The sequence below is a fragment of the Syngnathoides biaculeatus genome, chromosome 3, assembly GCF_019802595.1.
Source record: "Syngnathoides biaculeatus isolate LvHL_M chromosome 3, ASM1980259v1, whole genome shotgun sequence".
Classification (NCBI taxonomy): domain Eukaryota; kingdom Metazoa; phylum Chordata; class Actinopteri; order Syngnathiformes; family Syngnathidae; genus Syngnathoides; species Syngnathoides biaculeatus.
In genome coordinates, this window is record NC_084642.1 from 34,573,097 (window position 1) to 34,583,733 (window position 10,637).

A 10,637-nucleotide genomic window follows, 5' to 3' on the forward strand; every position below is an offset into this window, starting at 1 on the left:
ATTGTTGTTGCTTTGTTCGTTGCTTTGGAAAAGAAAGTAAAAACGGCTACTAAAAATTACCAAAATGCACTGAGAAAACTCCATGCTGTGTCTCCTAGCCAATACCGGGCACAGTGACACCACTGACTTGGAGAACAACTGCAGCACATTTTCAAAACCATGGACGTGGGTTGCACTGGAATATAAAGGAACACTACCTGCGGAAGAGCCGCTGTGACGTCAGTGCAGTCGCCACAAGCATGTGTTTAAAGAAGCCTTTAGGCTCCGGAACGCCCACGACTTGAGAGAGAATAAGCAGAATGGAAGATGAATGAATGGTACATACTGTAGGTATTCCATCAGTGGCATGTCCCGTCATGCTTGTGGGTTATGAACTGTAAACTTTCCAACGTTTGTGTCTGTTATGTGGGGAACACACGTACAATTTTGAGCACTTAGATCTTAACAATGTCGCTGTGGTTAAGTGAGCTTTTTAGCTCGTTAGCAAATGTAATAAACAGTTAACCTTCCCTTAAGTGTTTGAGTTTTGTGCATTTACAACGTAAATGTCATTCTGCCAGTGACTCTCTGCGTCATGAGCGTGCAGCGCGTGTCACTATAACAATGAAAATTTATCAAGTCCAGAAAAAAAATCCCCTGTCCATTAAATGAAACAATAACCTGTCCCACTCTGGCTCTGACTGGCTCTGCCTCTGACACACACACGCAGACACACACAGACATATATAGGGAGGGACCTAAACAATGTGTAACGCACATCAAATAAGATCCCTGGTGTAGGTATTGAGTCCCTTCACCGATTTTGCTTCTTGAAAAAAAAAAGTATTGTATGGGTGCATGCAAGCTTGAGTGAATGCACACATGCCTTGTCCATGTTGCAGATTTATCGTCGATGCTGGTTAGTTTTCAAGAAGCCATCCAGTAAAGGGCCTCGTCGACTGGAGAAATATCCTGATGAGAAGTCTGCCCACATCAGAACCTGTCCGAAGGTGAGTGAGTGAGTGAGTGAGTGAGTGAGTGAGTGAGTGAGTGAGTGAGTGAGTGAGAGTGAGTGAGTGAGTGAGTGAGTGAGTGAGTGAGTGAGTGAGTGAGTGAGTGAACTATTTGAAATCATATGGTGGAGGAACACAGATCTTCTTTTCCTTTCAGCTTGTCCTATTAAGGGTCGCCACAGCCTGTCATCTTTTTCCATCTAAGCCTATTATCTGCATCGTCCTCTCTCACACCAACTGCCCTCATGTCTTCCCTCACAACATCCATCAACCTTATCTTTGGTCTTCCTCTCGCTCTTTTGCCAGGCAGCTCCATCCTCAGCACCCTTCCACCAATATACTCACTCACCTCTGGACATGTCCAAACCATCGAAGTCCGCTCTGTCGAACCTTGTCTCCAAAACATCCAACTTTGTCCCTCTAATGAGCTAATTTCTAATCCTATCCAACCTACTCACCCCTAGAGAAAACCTCAACATCTTCATTTCTGCCACCGGCGTCTCTAAGCCATACATCATGGCCGCCCTCACCACTGTTTTGTAAACTTTGCCCTTCATCCTAGCAGAGACTCTTCTGTCACTAAACACATCAGACACCTTCCGCCAGGTGCTCCAACCTGCTTGGACACATTTCTTCACTTCCTGACCACAATCATCGTTGCTCTGGATTGTTGACCCCAAGTATTGGAAGTCGTCCACCCTCGCTATCTCTTCTCCCTGGAGCGTCACTCTTCCGTCTCCACCCCTCTCATTCACACACATATATTCTGTTTTACTTTGGCTTATCTTCATTCCTCTCCTTTCCAGTGCATGCTTTAATCTTTCTAATTGTTCTTCCACCTACTCCCTGCTTTCACTACATATCACAATGTCATCTGCGAACATTATGGTCAAGGGGATTCCAGTCAAACCTCATCTGTCAGACTATCCATTACCACAGCAAACAGGAAGGGGCTCAGAGCTGATCCCTGATGCAGTCTGACCTCCACCTAAAAGGTCCAAGGACATGAGAAGCATGATTTTTAGTATGTTTTTAATTTTTAAAAATGCAGCCGGAATGGACCCATCCATTTCCCCCCCACAAAACACGATTTTGATGTATATGGCTTTTTGTAACTCCCGCCATGAAAATCCTCTCGGAGGAATTTGTTTTGGAATGGAAAATGCCGGCTAAACAAAACAGTCAATCCCAATTGGAGAGGAGCCCCATGCAAGATATTGCCTTGTAGAGTCTCATTGATCCTTAGAAAGGTGAGGAATCAGCCCAGGACGATACGACTGGACTTGGTCAAGACCTGAAAAGAGCTGGGACCACCGTTTCCAAGCTAACTGATGGTAATACACTAAGACATCGTGGTTTGAAATCATGCATGGCACAGAACGTTCCCCTGCTTAAACCAGCACATGTCAATGCTCGTCTTAAGTTTGCCAATGACCATTTGGATGATACAGAGGAGTCATGGGGGAAAGTTTTGTGGTCATATGAGACCAAATTTGAATTTTTTGGTCATAATTCCACGAACCGTGTTTGGAGGAAGACAGATGATGAGTCCCATCCCAAGAACACCATCCCTACTGTGAAACATGGGGGTGGTAGCATCATGCTTTGGGGGTGTTTTTCTGCACATGGGACAGGATGACTGTACTGTATTAAGGAGAGGATGACCGTGGCCATGTATTGTGAGATTTTGGGGAACAACCTCTTTCCCTCAGTCAGAGCATTGAAGATGGGTCGTGGCTGGGTCTTTCAACATAACAATGACCCGAAGCACAGAGCCAGGAAAACCAAGGAGTGGCTCCGTAAGAAGCATATCAAGGTTCTGGCGTGGCCTAGCCAGTCTCCAGACCTAAACCCAATAGAAAATCTTTGGATGGAGCGTAAACTCCGTGTTTTCTCAGCGACAACTCAGAAACCTGTCTGATCTAGAGAAGATCTGTGTGGATCTGTGCGACGCCGACGCCCATCCGATCTACCTCAGCATGGAGGTGATAAAAACAACGGCGCCCGCGAGTCATGACGACGCTGCGGCCAAACCGCCTCACCGTCCGATCCACCTCCGCGGAGAAGATGAGCCACCGTGGCCCGGCGCTGCGTCGAGCCACCCTGGCGGCGCCGTATCCGCCAATCACAGCTTTGGCTGGGGTGGCACATCGACACATTTAGCACCCCTGACTTTCGGATTACGTCCCCCCACCCAACTATTATTTTTTTTAGTAGCTGTATACACACCTACCTGTCATTTGGAACCCACGAAGTTCTCGTTCTTTGCACCTGTGCAATCCATTTTTCACAACGAACCGGGTCTTTTGGAAAAGTATGAAGGGCGAATCGATCCATCAAAGGCGGAGTGTTGAACAGAGGAGCAAACCTTGTTTTATTGCGGACATCGACAGAGTGAACCCTTTATGGCAGGAACTCTCTAACACACTAACACTGGAAGTGTAACCAACACGAACGTCCGTGCGGAACCTCGTAACCTAACTCGAGGTCCCATGGGTGAATTATGTAGACCACCACACCAACCCCCCCAGAATTCACCCATAGTCAAAATCCCTGTGCCGTGGAGGGACGATGGCCTGACCCCGGCGGGTGTGCACTGCAGGGCCCGAGGGGGGGGGGTGGGGCGGTGCCACACAGTCCATTGAGTCAAGGGGCCAGGGCCCTGACGGGGTCGAGGGTACCCCGGCAGGTGCAGGGAGTCGGGGCAAAGGGGGCTGACCCCGGCGTGTGGGGAGGGCCAAACCCAAAGGACAAGGGCATCAGTCCTTCCTTGGGCTGAACATGACATACCAAGTCAACGTTGACATGGTCAAACCTCCTCTCGGGGACAGGAAAGCACTCCACGGGGGCTTTTGCGTGGCAGTGCACCTTAGCACGCTGACAGGCCACGCACGAATCGACCCAAGTCTGTACCCCATGGTCCAAGGCCTGGTCCGCGCTCATACGGTAGTAGTCAAGACCCAGATGGACAGTGCCGACAACAACCCTGGAGAAGCAGTCTGCGACCACATTGGATTTGCCGGCGATGTGTCGGATGTCCGTAGTGTAGTCCGAGATGAATGACAGTTGGCGTTGCTAGCGGACCACGGCTCGGCCACCTTGGACATGGCGACAATGAAGGTTTACATATGCCGTGAGCTCACGGTCTTCCAGTAGGGAACGTAAGTGGCGGATCGCCAGCCAGAATGTGAGGAGCTCCTTATAGAACGTGCTGTATTTGCGTTCCCTGGGGACCAGCTGACGGCTGAAAAAGGCAAGCGGATGCCAGGGCCCGGCGACCCACTGTTCAAATACGGCCCCAACGGTGTAGTCCGACACGTCGGTAGTGAGAGCGATGGGGGCCCCGTGGGACGGGTAGGCCAGCATAGCGGCCCGGCTCTGCGCGGCCTACGTGGCCCCGAAGGCTTCCACCCTCTCGGCCGTCCATTCAATGTCTTGGTTGGGGGCCTTGCCCTTAAGAACTTCATACAGCGCGTGCATGGTGTGGGCCGCCCGGCAGATGAACCGGTGATGAAAAGTCATCATCCCCAGAAACTCTTGGAGCCCCTGAGCCGAACGAGGTCGGGGAAAAGGGGAAACGGCCTCCACCTTTGACGGAAGCGGGGCGGCGCTGTTTTTGTCGATGAGGTGCCCGAGGAACTCGATGGAGGGCACCCCAAAAATAGACTTCTCAGTGTTGATGATCAGACCATGCTGCTCGAGTCTCGCAAAGAGGTCCCGAAGGTGCTTTAGATGTTCTTCCTCTGAGGAGCTGACGATGAGGATGTTGTCCAGATAGATCAGCAGTCGGCAACCCGCGGCTCCGGAGCCTCATGCGGCTCTTTCATCCTTATAATGCGGCTCTGATTGGCTTGGGAAAATAAATTACTAAAAAAATTTTTTGTATTTAATTGAAGTGCGTTTTATTTGTGTCAGTTTTTATATTATTTTAGTTCTAAATTTGAAGATCGTGATCTTGAAATATTAAAATATTAATTAAATTATTTTATATTATTTTTTCGTCGCTCAAAATAGACGTCACACTGCGGAAGCGGGTACACCCGCTGAAACGCCGTCTATTTTGAGCGACTTTCAAGCCCGGCAAAGCCAATGGAGAAACATGCTCCGGTAAAGTAGTAGAAGTTTTTTTTTTTCTTCATTTTAGATGTGCGGCTCCCAGTGTTTTCTTTTCCGTGGAAACCGGGTTCAAATGGCTCTTTCGGTGTCAAAGGTTGCCGACCGCTGAAATAGATGAACACAAGAATGCGGCTGCGTTTTTGAGTCCAAACGGCATCCTCAGAAACTCAAACAGGCCAAACGGCATGACTCAAGCCGTCTTGGGAACGTCTGAGGGGTGAACGGGGACCTGGTGATAACTGCGCAACAGGTCGACCTTGGACAACAGGCTTTTGCCCGCCAGGTGGGCCGAGAAGTCCTGAATGTGGGGGACAGGGTAACGGTTGGGTGCGGTGGCAACGTTAAGGCGGAAGTAGTCACCACACAGTCGCCACCCGCGCTCTGTTCTAGGGACGAAATGTTGCGGCAAGGCCCACGGGCTATCCGAGCGGCGGACAATGCCCAGGCGCTCCATGTTGGCAATCTCGGACTTAACGACTGCTATCTTCTCGGGGTCGAGCCGTCAAGCTCAAGCGTGAACCGGGGGGCCCTTGGTCTCGATGTGGTGCCAGACCCCACATTTAGTTGCGGCAGAGGAGAAAGTGGGCCATGTCAAGCCAGGGAACTCACCAAGGAGGAGCTAATATTTGGTGCCCTCTGAGAGTGAACTGGAGAGACCGCCATAAGTCACCTCGTTGCGGACACAGGCATCCGAGGAGCAAGTCAGTGCGTCCACCAGACGGCCCTCCTTCACATCCACCAGCAGCCCGTGGGCACAAAAAAAAAAAATCAGCGTCGAGGAGAGAGAACGACATCGGCAATGACAAAGTCCCATGTAAAGCGCAGAACCCCAAATCACAAGTTCACAGTCTTTATGCCATACGTGCGGATAGGGCAGCCATTAGCGGACAGTCGGGGTGGTCCCTGAGTCCCGCCAGCGGCGTCATCCGCAGTGGCGGACAGGACGCTCCTCTGGGCGCCGGTGTCACAAAGGAATTTGCCGGTTCTTCCCGCCAAGGCTCACGGCCGCTACGGCGCGCGGGCTTTGTGGTTTCCTCGCCGCGTTGTAGTTCTAAAGGGCCGCAGCACCTCTTGGCTTTTGTGCCAAAACGGGCGTGGAAGTAGCACAAGCCTGTGCCAGCGCGGCCGTCTGTGCCAATGGGGCCCCTGCTGGATGGCACCCCCGCGCCCGGCGGCGAGTAACTGAGTAAAACGCCGGGGCCAGCACCTCAGGGGAGAAGCGCTGGGTGGCTAGGAAGAAACGGTCGGCCTCCTCAGCCAGGGCACAGGGTTCAGTGATAGAAGTGTTAGCGAGCGCTGTCTGAACATGCGGCGGCATGTCTGAGAAACAGTTCCATGAAAAGGAAGTTGGGCTCCTCCGCGCCCAGCATGTTTAGCATCATTTCCATGAGTTCGGAAGGTTTGCTGTCCCCCAGTCCATTAATAGCCAAAAGACGTCGGGCTCGCTCTTGCTGTCAAAGCTCGAAAACCTTGAGGAGGTGAGCCTTGAGCCCAGCATATTTATCTCGGCCAAGGGGTGATGTGATGAAACTCACTCCTCTGGCTGCCGTTGAGCTCCCGACGGCTGAGACAAGGTGGTAATAACACGTGGAATCATCCGAGATCCTGTGGAGGGCGAATTGAGCCTCCGTCTGTGCGAATCACACCGCCGCGGACGTCTCCCAAAACTCCATCAATTTGAGGATGCCGGTTGCCATGTTCAGTTCAGTCTCGGATATGCCGGGACTGACGTCGGCGTCAACAGTGTAGCGCCGAAGAAACGGAGTCGGAAGCGGAGAGTTGAACACAGGAGCAAACCTTGTTTTATTGCAGACATCAACAGAGTGAACCCATTACACCGGGAACTCTCTAACACACTAACACCGGAAGTGTAACCAACAAGAACGTCCGTGCGGAACCTCGTAACCTAGTTTGAGGTCCCATAGGTGAATTATGTAGACCACCACAAGTGGGAGTTACAAATAGCCATTTACGTCGAAATCATGATTTGTGTTGAAAAAACGGATGGATCCATACTGGCTGGCGTTTTTTCATTAATATACTAAAAATCGTGCATTTCATGACAGTGGTCCTTTAAGTTCCATTTGTAACAAACTCATTAGTTGGTCATTTTCTGATCTTTTTTGTATTGTAGTTTACCACAATTGAGCAAGCCATGGAAAGCTATTTACAGTAGCTGTTTAGCACACTAGCTAGTTAGCTTGCTGGGTTAGAAAACATAAATAGTTCATGTTTCCTAAATCGTCAGTTATTTGCATCTTCGTAGGCATAGCCGTTCCGCCAGCGGCTTGCTGCGTTGTGAGTGGCTGTTGCGTTACCAAAACAATGAAAATTTCTCAATTGCGGAAAATAAGTCTCATATCAGTTGTAATAACACCTTATTGTTCCTCTGATTGGCAAGGACCAAGACAGGATTTCATATATTTAGTGCATAATGATTCACTTGTAGTAGTTTCGCAACACACACATATACACACGCACACGTACACGATAGGAAAGCAGTGCTATGTGACTGTGGACACAGATTCGTTATACTTGATGCGTTCCTGATCATTTTTGTGCCTCTGAGACATGGGCCGCACATCAAACTGTTGTTGTGTTGCATAGGTGCCAAAGTGCTACATTTATATGACCTCCACAAATTAGAATTCCCTCTGATTCCACAACTATGATATCAAATCAGTGTTTAAAAGGTGTGGTTGTCACTTTCAGGGCATTTCCAATAAACAATCTTGTTTCATATGCTACCTTCCCCTTCACTACAATATTTATCTTTTTCTTCTCACGGTCAAATTGTATAGACTTACGGCCCCTTTTATGCGTGCTGTAGAATAGGGTGTTATAGCCAAACCAAGTTTTTCCTGTTCCTGTTGGGAGGGATGAGTCTCTTGTAGCATGTTATCATTTGTGCTTTTTCTTTTCTCAGTTTCATCATAATAGAATGTTTCTATAGAAATTCTTTAGAAATGTTCTTTAGAAATTTTTTAGCAGGGCTTTCCCAAACGCAACTCATTGCCACTCAGTTCTTGCTGTCCCTCATTCCAAAGCTTGTGCAGGTTTTGGCCCTTTGCGTTGGCCATGCTTATCTCACCTCATCCCAGGTCCTCTGTCGTTCAGCCCATTGCTCTCAGGCCCAGTTCTCCTGCCTTGGCATTTTTGTATGTTTTCACAATCTTTGATTTGAAAGTTTGTTTCCCCAATCTCATCATCTTTTCTTTGCCACACTTTTTTTTTTCTTTATAAAGTAACTTTGGTGTCGAATTATAGAAAGTTGGGGATCTGGGTTGATCTGGGCCAGGCTTTTTCGTGAGCGCTAGATGGTCAACGCTGGATCTGCGGCGCCATACCTTTCGGTAGTCCAAGTGTGTTTGCGAGCAGCTGCTCCACATACTGTACAGTATTTGTATTTATTGTTAGTCTTTTTCAGAAAACACTTGAACACATTAGGGAGACCTTGATTTCAGGTCTAAAGATATAAACAAAAACATGACACAGTAGAAATACAGAATAATCACATACTCTACAGGACAAAACAGAAATTTACTACTGCTGAAATGCTAGATAATACCTAACCCTGACCCAAACACTCCCTCTTGTTTCCATTTACTCACTCACTCATGCTGAGAGAAGAAATTAGAGCTACCGAGAGAATAGGAGAGTGAACGCGAGTGTGAGAGAGAAGGATATTAATGTTTCATTCATATTTGCTCCTCCCAATCGCTTGTATTGCCTTTATGTTGTTGTTTAGGTGACAGAAATTAGCAACGTTAAGACTGTGACAAGGCTGCCTCGGGATACCAAGAGACAAGCAGTGGCCATTGTATTTACTGATGACACCTCTCGCATGTTTACTTGTGAATCAGGTAATGATTACACAAATACATGTGGATTTTTCTGACTCTTAAGATTCATATTTATATGTATAAATGGTTCAAAAAGGTTCAAGGGGAACGTTTTTGTTTAACGATATCACATTTTGAACAACAAACCAAGAAAGATATTTGCGACATATCATAAAATGTGAATTAGTTCAGTGGACAACATTCTGAAATGAATTGCATGCAAATTTGTTTTGAGAGATAAGTAGAAAGTTTATTAAGTGTAGTCACATTGTGCTTCACCAATTAAAGCAAAAACAAGCTTTTGAGACCTGTTTAAATGCAGTGTAGAAAGCAACAAAGCTATATCGGCCTTTTCATACCACACTTGCTCAATGTGAAAGGACCACGGATCACAGAGACGAACATGTTGTGCCGCTCCAGAGTGCCCACATTTGGAAATACTGGCGTAGCAGCCGACCAGGAAGTAACAGGAAAGGTTTCTTTCTGGAGAAGTAGACCACACCTCTGCAACTTCAGCAAGACATACAGTATTTTTCTTTTTTTGGAAAAGAAAGTCCTGGCATTGCTCAGTTTAATGAGCAGGAGGAAGAGACAACCTCCAGGACATAAAGAAAATGGGTGTACCCCAGAGTAATGGCTTGTCATGACCTTTAGGCTTGTTCATTTCCCCAGTGGAAGTCCCCTTCAAAATAGCACATGAAAATCACTTCAGCAGCATCTCTCCTGTGGACGATCAGTCTGATATACCCCCAATAATGCTGTCAAAATAGAGCTTCTTTCTATTCAAGGTCACGCCACAAAGCTTCAGAGGCGTTCAACATTGTCACTGGCAAACATGCTGCTGCGCCGTCAGCGTATACACAATGAATGGAAGTCAAGTGCCTCAATTGCATTGGCAAGTGCGGTGTGAATTGGTCTTTACACTGAAACTTATTGGTCCAATTCCTTCTCCAGAACGACTGAAAACTAGTTTGTGTTATTGCTGCGATCCAACTAATCCAGTATTTCCCAAAGTTTTTTGAGCTAAGGCACATTAATTATATGGGGGGCATGATACACCCGCAAACATGAAGTAAACGTAGCAGAAAGTTAATTGCCATGTGGAAGCATTTTTAATTTAATTTAGTGAATTTGGACAATTTCCTGGAGCACATCACATGGTCTCTCATAGCAAGTAATGTGCCACAGCACAACGATTGTGAATTAGTCATTTTATCTACTCAGATGTACTATGTTGAAAAAAATATCCCTATTTCTATTTTTGGCTGTTGTTTTCCACAGAACTGGAGGCAGAAGACTGGTTCAAGATACTATCAAGTGAATGTCTGGGAGCAAGGGTTAGTGACATCAATATGGGAGAACCAGACCTCCTGGCAGCTGGAATGCAATGTGAACACACAGGTGTAATTACCAAATACACACAGATACACACTTTGAAGAGTATTATTTGAACTAACAATGTTTTAGGCAAGAGAATGTTGATGTTCTGCTTAGAACTAGGCAGCACAGTGGCGTAGCTGGAAAGCATTGGCCTCACAGTTCTGAGGACCGGGGTGCAAATCCCGGCCCCGCCTCTCAGAAGTTTGCACGTTTTCTCCGTGCCTGTGTGGGTTTTTTCCGGGCACTCTCGTTTCCTCCCACATCCCAAAACATGCATTACTTCCAGACTCTAAATATCCCACAAGTG

General features: G+C 47.6%; 1 long non-coding RNA gene across 1 annotated transcript; it reads left to right on the forward strand.

Moving 5' to 3' along the window:
* Nucleotides 1-888: 888 nt before the first annotated feature.
* Nucleotides 889-10,425, forward strand: LOC133498550 (uncharacterized). Its single transcript, XR_009794342.1, has 3 exons — nt 889-989; nt 8,857-8,971; nt 10,232-10,425. It is a non-coding gene; the product is annotated as an uncharacterized LOC133498550 (long non-coding RNA).
* Nucleotides 10,426-10,637: the final 212 nt, after the last annotated feature.